The following is an 8,601-nucleotide window of genomic DNA, read 5'->3' as shown; positions in this document are numbered from 1 at the left end:
TAAAACACTGTTAACTTCTGTTTATCTTGTTTAAGTTACAATATTATAAGTAGTTATTAATAAAGATAGTGGTTTTAACATCAAAACCAGACTCCAGGTGTAGTCTATTGCTGCTGGTTTGTTTCTAAAGCGTTACGGTTCATAACAAAATTGCATCCTGCGTCCGGGATATGAACAAACTTGGGGAAATATTGATCGATTCATTATCGAGTTGATTGGGGTGATCCCTTTTGATTTATTTGTGTGTGGAAATCAGCAGCAATGGATATTTATATAATTCTGGAAGCACCAACCCCTGAGGCATTAGGAAAAGCTAAAAAGAATGAATTGTTGACTATTGAACCTCAATGAGGTAAGGGGGTGTGAAGGAGCAGGGTAAGCATAAAACTGGGAGAGCAAGTAAAGTTGAAAAAAATAGGGGTTTTATTACAAAAAATGTTTATAAACTCAACAGAACTGTTCTAGAGTCTAAACTTGAATCATCTAAACAGAACAAAACTGGGTTACAACAATGCAGCGAAATACTCCTCAGACCTAGAGACACCACTCAGCTCCTGGCTGTGGGCTTATATTGGATGCTGGCCATTCAATAGTAAATTGCATGGGACAGAAAACATTCCTCTCCTTTAAAAGATATGCCATAAATGACGTAGCTCCAGAGAACACCCCTCTGGCTGTAGCAGAATCCAATTATCCAGCCCCATCTACATAGGCTGGTGTCATGCAGCCCCTGAGTCGTTTCCCAGGTTATCAGGGGGACGGTCGGCTACAGGACACTTTAATAGGCCCGGCTGATGGTGCGGCTGCGAATTGCAGACGCCACAGGGGACTATGAGAAAGCCAGAAATTCAGAGGAAAATAGTTGAGCACTATATATCTATGAAGGTATTTGATAAGGAAGTGTTAAAGAGGTTTCCTGTGAGTAAAGAGGAGATCCAGTTACAACTAGAACAATTGTGGACTGATGTACTTAGATTAGAGGCTGAAGAAAAAGAGACAGAGGGGGTTTGATGCTAGAGAGGTAGACAAACAGAGGGAAGAAGCAGATAAAAAGGTGTTTTGAAGCTGAGGAAGCAGACAAACAGAGGGAAGAAGGAAAAAGACAGAGGCATGTTCTGACAGATAAGTTAAGGCTCAAGAAAGAAGTTGCTGTCTCAAAGGAGTTGGTTGTACCATTTATTGCCAGCCAGGAAGTTAAATTGGTCCCTCCATTTGATGAAACTGACGTAGGTAAATACTTCCAGCCTTTTGAGAAAGTGGCTGGAAGTCAAAAGAGGCCGAAAGGAAGCTGGACTCTTTAGTTACAAAGTATAATTTTTCTGCCCTATCAATTGAAAATGCAGCTGATTATGTCATTGTGAAACAGGCTGTGCTCAAAGCTTATGTGTTGGTTCCAGAAGCTTACAAAGGCTTGGAAATTGGAGGAAATCTATGAAACAGACTTACATGGAATTTGCTTCTGAGAAGTTTGTGTGTTTTGACCGCTGGTGCACATATAAAAATATAAATGATGATTTTTACAGATAGAAAGAGTTGGTTTTAATTAAAGAATTCAAAAGGTGCGTCTATGATGACATAAAGAGATATTTAGATGAAAATGATGCTGCCACTTTGCAGGAGTCTGCTAGATTAGCAGATGTTTGCTTTAACTCATAAGGTTAAGTTTACCCCGAATAAGAGCTTCCAAAAGAGTAGCAGGGATCACCAGGGTAAACCAGAAATTAAAGCTGGGACTAGTGACAGGAGTAAGGATGAAGGGAAACAGTTGAAGGTGAAATATTCTGGTCTTGCTTGTTACTATTGTAAGAAAGCTGGTCATGTGATGGCTAATTGTTCTATCCTGAAGAAGAAAAAGGAAAAGGAGGCAGTCCCAAATGCCCGTGGTCAGTATGTTGAAGCACCTATAAACCCACAGGGTTCTGAATATTCTGCTGAGGCTCAGTTAAGGACTGAGAGGTCTGACCGAGTTAAGAAGGTGTTCGATCATTTTATGTCAGATGGGTTTGTATTAGTAAATGAAGAATCAACCCCAGTACCAGTGAAAATTCTTCGAGATACTGGGGCTTCTCAGTCACTTGCATTAGACAGTGTTCTAAAGTTTGGTGATGAGTCTAACACTGGTGAGGTAAATCTTATTCAAGGCCTTGGGGGCGGTGTGGTTTCTGTGCCGTTGCACAAGGTAACTTTATAATCAGGATTGGTTTCAGGACCTGTTGAGATAGGATTGTGCTCTAGTTTACCGGTGGAAGATGTTACTTTGCTGTTAGGGAATGACCTGGCAGATGGTAAAGTTGTTCCTGCAGTGCAGTTCACTACTAAGCCAACCACTGATGACCCACAGATGGATTTTAACATTTATCCTTCCTACGCAGGAACTCAAGGTATGGCTAAAAAGTCTGCCAATGCAGAGAGTTCTGTGCAGCATGATTCTGATACCCATGATAGCCAAAATCGGGATTCAGGTTATGATGACTCGTCAGGGACTTTTCTGCCTTCATTGTTTCATCAGGATTCAGGTCGTAAGTCTGATGAGAAAGATTTATCCCTGTCTAGGAAGGAGATTATAGCAGAACAGAACCGAGACCCTGAGTTTGAAGCTTTAAAAGAAACAGCTCTCTCAGATGATGAGATTAAGAAAGTGCCAGTAGGGTATACATCCAGATTCCCAGAGGCAATAGCTCTCAGAAATATTAAAGCTAAAACTGTGGCAAAGGCTGTTACCAAGTTTTTTACTTTATCTGATTTGCCTAAAGAAATCCAGTCTGATCAAGGAAGTAATTTTACATCTGGATTATTCCAGCAGGTAGTTTATGAACTGGGAACTAAACAAATTACATCAACTGCATTCCATCTGGAATCACAAGGGGCTTTGGAAAGATTTCATTCTGCCCTCAAAACACTGATTAAGACATACCATGATGAAAATGGAAAAGACTGGGATGAAGGAATGTATTTGGTTTTGTTCGCGGTAAGAGTTGGTACAGGATTAACTGGGCTTTAGTCCATTTGAATTTGTATTTGGTCGCAGTGTGAGGGGACCTTTGACCTTGTTAAAGGAACGGTGGATTGATGGGGATGTACATGTTAACCTGTTAGACTATGTTTTAAAGTTCAAAAATACACTGCACGAAGCCTGTATTCTAGAAAGACAAAACTGAAGGATTTCTCAAAACAAAATGAAGTGTTGGTTTGATAAGCGGGCTTGCGAAAGAAAATACCAGGTGGGGGATAATGTGCTTACCTTATCTCCAATGTTGATGAATCCACTACAGGTGAAATTCAATGAACCATTTCAAATAGTCTCTCAACTTATTGATGTGAATTATGTTATTAAAACACCTGATCAACGTAAACTAACACAGGTGGTACATATAAATATAATAAAACCTTATTTTGACAAGCAGGCATCATCTGTGAGTGTATTTGTCAAAACATATGAATCTGGTAACCCTGAGAATGAAACAATTGACTCGTCTGAGACTTTTCACAAGCCAAACATGGTCCCAGTTAGACTAATGAACTTGGTTGTTCCAGAAAACATTGATAACAAGTTGACTGATCTGCAGCCAAAGCAACAACAACAGCTGACGGAATTAATTCTGAAGTTGAAAGATTTTTTTCCCGATGTTCCCAAACAACCACAGTCGCAGTACATGGCATAGATAATGGTCAAGCTAAACCGATTAAACAACACCCATATTGCATGAACATGAAAAGTGTAAATAGGCTGAGCAAGGAATTGAATATATGCTGAAAAATGGTATTATTAGTCCTTCAGCATCAGATTGGAGCTCACCCTGCATTATAGTGCCCAAACCTGATGGCAGTGCTAGATTTTGCACTGATTATAGGAAGGCAAATGCAGTAACAAAAACAGATGCCTATCCTATCCCTAGGATAGATGATTGCATCGATAAGGTTGGAATAGCTAATATCTTACAAAGATTGATCTGTTGAAAGGGTACTGGTGTGTTCCATTGATGGACAGAGGTAGAGATATTTCTGCATTTGTGGCACCATCTGGGTTGTATGAATACAATGTTTTACCTTTTGGAAAGAAAAATGCTCCAGAAACATTCCAGAGAATGATTGATTCTGTAATTCGAGATTAGAACACACAGATGCCTATATTGATGACTTAGTCACAGGGAGTGACACTTGGGAAGAGCATATCTCTGCAGTAGAAAAGCTGTTTGACAGGCTTTCCAAGGCCAGCCTTACAGTTAACTTAGCTAAGAGTGAATTTGGCCATGACACTGTGACCTGTCTTGGCTATGTTGTAGGTCGATGCAAGTTTGCTCCTGTTCGGGCAAAAGTCCAGGCAATTTCGTCACTTCCTATTCTGACTGCTAAGAAGGCTCTTAGAAGGGTTCTGGGAATGGATGGATATTATTTTAAGTTCTGGAAGAACTTGGCTGCTATCGCTCTTCCTCTGACTAATCTCCTGAAGAAGGTTGAAAAGTTTGTTTGGACCGAGCCTTGTCAGGAGGTATTTGATCGATTGAAAGTTATTTTTTGAGATTAGGCCAATCAATGTAGTGCTGTCAGCAAATTTAATCAGCAGATTGGAGCTGTGGGTGGCAACACAAGTCATGGGTGCACAGAGAGTAAAGGAGGGGGCCAAAGAGACAACCCTCTGGGTTATGTGTGCTGAGGGTCAGAGAGGCAGAGGAGATGGAGCCCACTCTTACCACCTGCGGCGACCTAACAGCAAGTCCAGGATCCAGCGACACAAGGCAGGGTGAAGGCCGAGGTCTCTGAGCTCCTTGTCGATACTTCACGCCTTCGTATGGCTACTGCTCTGCCCATGACTGCAAGGAACTGCAGAGAACTTTGGAGAGCAGAGAAGATCAGAGAAACAAGCCTCCCCTCCATGGACTCTTCCTACACATCCCCTGCCTCGGAAAAGCAGGCCATGTACTCAAAGACCCTCACAACCTGGACATTTTTGCTGTGAACCCGCTCCCACATTGGCGGAGAGATACAAAAGCCTTAAAGTGCGTAACACCAAGCTGAAGGATGGCTTCCTGTCTGTAGTTATGCCAAATGAATGATAAAATGGACCCGACTTCACAATATAACTCAGCGTGACCCTGCACCATATGTCTATCTGCACTGCACTTTCTCTGCAGCCATAATGCTTCGTTACAGTTATTTTTTTGTTGTATATCAGCTCAATGTACCGTCGTAATGTATCGATCTGTGTGGATGGTACATCAGGCAAGATTTTCACTGTAGCTCAGTACGTGATGATGATAAACAAATTTCCCCATTTTAATTCTGTGGAAATATTAGACAGACTGAGCTTCTGCTCTGGAACCTCAGAAGGAAACTGAACTGTTGTCATTTCTGTGGAAAGCAAATATATGGAAAATGCTTCAATCTCACATTACGATCTGCAGTAACTGGGATCAGGTGACCGGTGGTGGGTCTCCCATATCAATATCAGAATCAGGTTTAATAGCACCGGCATATAGATAGATAGATAGATACTTTATTCATCCCCAAGGGGAATTTCAACCCATGAAATATAACTCATGAAAGGGGAAATGTGCCATGAAATTTATTGTCTCTGTGGTAGCAGTAGAACCTAATTCTTAACAAAAGATTTTAACAATTGTGATTTAAAATAAGAATATATATATAGTTCAAAAATAGAAAAAATAAAAATCTAATAAACTTTTAATTCTGTGGAACTATTTGACTGACTGGGTTGTTGCTTTGGAAATTCTGAAGTGAAGCTGAATTAAACTTTACACATTTCTGAGAAACTCAGATAAATACAAATGGCTAAATTCTCACATAAATGGGTCATACACCCAGAAACGTTGGCAGCACTTCAGCACGTCGAAACTGTGTATGAAACATGCAGAAAATATTGCAGGGAAAAAAAACACTGTCCACCCACAACGAGAGGATGTGACAGATCCGGATCTCACTGACTTGTCTGAACGGGTAAAAGATGAAGCTACACGTACACGTAGAGCTGTGACCCGCAGATGCTGCAGATCTGCAGAAAAACGTGAACAGGAAACGGGATCAGGTGACGGGTGGAGGGACTCCCTCCTGAACCGGTGACTCTGCTCCTCGCCCCTCACACACTGCCCGACCCATACGCCGCATTCCCCACATTATTCCATATTTACACCAGATACATGTCTACTTTTCCACACCATATCTACCCCGATCCCTTTCCCTCCACCCCCAGGTCACAGAGTCACGGGCTCGATTCCCATCCCCTTTTTCAGAGACTGGGATCCCTGGTTCAACCGGTAAAGATGCTGTGCATTTCAATGTTCACCTCTCAGTCCTCGATTCTCTAAATGACATTTAGTGTTATCACATTTGATCTTTCTTCAAGTTAGAAACCACTCCAGGGATCAGTTAGGTGTATCTTCATTGCACTCTCTATAACAAATACTCTCTAACCTTTTTGTTCATCCTCTATGGAATTAAATTAAACTTTCTGCAGCCCTGTGTTGCCCCAACTACTGACGTCCCACCCTTGTCACTATTTCCACCTTCCACCTCCCCCCCACCTGGATCCACCTCTCACTCCCCAGCTCTTGCCCCATCCCCAGCCCTCACCTCCTTTCTCTGACTATTTCCCGTCCACTCTCAGTCCAGAGGGAGGGTCTCGGCCCGAAATGTTGACGGTCCATTTCCCTCCACAGATCCTGTCCGACCCATTGAGTTCCTCCGGCAGTTTGTTCTTTGGTCTGTATAACCCATGTTAATATGGGGAGCGGGATTTTACACCATATTGCAGGGTTAGTTTGTTGACGTTCTTTGTTACGTCAGCAATATTTCAATGTTATTTTCAGTTCGGTGCATTGTTTTACCATACCGAGCTGCAGAAATCTTTTCAGCATTTTGTCCAACTTTGCCAAATCATTCCTGATTCCCACATTACTCTCTGGGACTGGGAGCCTTTCCCCATCACCAGGCCTGAGGAAAAGCAGGGAATCCTCTGTCACGGTTTCCTTCTCTGTGAGTTCTGTGATTTCCTGTAAACATGGAAGGTGTTGAGTGATGGACTGAGTGAAAGGGAATGGAGAAGACATTATCTGCTCAGTGATGAGACCTCTCAGTGACTTTGATCACAGGAACAGTCACTGGGCAGCCTCTACACCCATTCTGTAAATTACTGGGTTCGGTAATTAGCAGCAAAGCACATGACTGTGGAAATAACAACCTGCATACACTTCCCATCCATGTCCTTACCCAAATGTCTCTTTAGTGTCTAACTAGAACCCACATCCACCACTTCCACTGGCAGCTCATTCCACACTCTCACCAACCTCTGAGTGAAGAATCCCCCTTCAGATTCCCCAAAAATATTTCACCTTTCACCCTGAAATATCGTGTGACAGTGGGAAAGTGTGTATTGAACCGGAGGAAATAGCAGAGGTAATTAATGAATACTTTACTTCAGTATTCACTATGGAAAAGGATCTTGGTGATTGTCGTGATGACTTGCAGCAGACTGAAAAGCTTGAGCATGTAGATAGTAAGAAAGAGAATGTGCTGCAGGTTTTGGAAAGCATCAAGTTGGATAAGTCGCTATGGATATGAACATTTGGAGAGGTATAATATGATTAGTAATAGTCAGCATGACTTTGCGACGGACAGGTCGTGCCTTACGAGCCCGATTGAATTTTTTGATGATGTGACTAAACACATCGATGAAGAAAGAGCAGTAGATGCAGTGTATATGGATTTCAGCAAGGCATTTGATAAGGTAACCCATGGAAGGCTTATTGAGAAAGTAAGGAGGCATGGGATCCAAGGGGACATTGATTTGTGGATCCAGCACTGGCTTGCCCACTGAAGACAAAGAGTGGTTGCAGATGGGTCATATTCTGCATGGAGGTCGGTGACCAGTGGAGTGCCTCAGGGATCTGTTGTGGGACCCTTACTCTTTGTGTTTTTTTATAAATGACCTGGATGAGGAAGTGGAGGGATGGGTTGGTAAGTTTGCTGATGACACAAAGGTTGAATGTTTTGTGGATAGTGTGGATGGCTGTCAGACTTTACAGCGGGACATTGATAGGATGCAGAACAGGGCTGAGAAGTGGCAGATGGAGTTCAGCCCTGGTAAGTGTGAAGTGGTTCATTTTAGTAGGTCAAATATGATGGCAGTTAAAATGTCGGGACTGAGATGAGGGGAAATGTCTCCACTCCGAGGGTGGTGAATGTCTGTAAATCCACACCACAGAGGGTGTTGAAGACTCGGTGATCGTCCTCACATAAAACAGAGGCTGGCAGATTTGTGGAGAGCCAAAGGATCGAGAAAATCAAGATCGGTAGAAGCATGTGGCTGAGATGGGAGAGTAGCCTCCATCTTGCTGATGGTTAAAGGGGCCGAATGGCCTCCTCCTGTTGTTTCTCACTTAATGTTTCAGTGTTCCTGTCCAGTGAGGCCAGAGGAATGTGAATAGAAATGAGTGTTTATAAACATAGACTGATTTAAATAACAAACACGAGGAAATTTGCAGATGCTGGAAATTCAAGCAACACACACAAAATGCTGGTGGAACGCAGCAGGTCAGGCAGCATCTACAGGGAGAAGCGCTGTCCACGTTTCAGGACTGACGAAGG

The sequence above is a fragment of the Hypanus sabinus genome, unplaced genomic scaffold, assembly GCF_030144855.1.
Source record: "Hypanus sabinus isolate sHypSab1 unplaced genomic scaffold, sHypSab1.hap1 scaffold_276, whole genome shotgun sequence".
NCBI classification, from domain to species: domain Eukaryota; kingdom Metazoa; phylum Chordata; class Chondrichthyes; order Myliobatiformes; family Dasyatidae; genus Hypanus; species Hypanus sabinus.
This window is presented reverse-complemented; position numbering follows the sequence as displayed.